We start from the raw sequence: 225 nt of genomic DNA on the forward strand, positions 1-225 counted from the left end.
GCACATGCGCAGTACGGATCGGGTAGACCCGATTTGTACGGTCAGACTTTACACATGCGCAGTAAGGATCGGGGAGTCCTGATCCGTAACTTTCTTTTTTTTTCATTTTTGTCTACATTGTACTGAAATGCTTCATTATTGCAAACATTTTAAGATATACTTGTTATTCTTAACATCTTAACAGATACTCTGGGCTGTAACTATCGTAAAACACCACGACCGGAA

Source organism: Maylandia zebra, linkage group LG23 (assembly GCF_041146795.1).
Source record: "Maylandia zebra isolate NMK-2024a linkage group LG23, Mzebra_GT3a, whole genome shotgun sequence".
Lineage (NCBI taxonomy): Eukaryota > Metazoa > Chordata > Actinopteri > Cichliformes > Cichlidae > Maylandia > Maylandia zebra.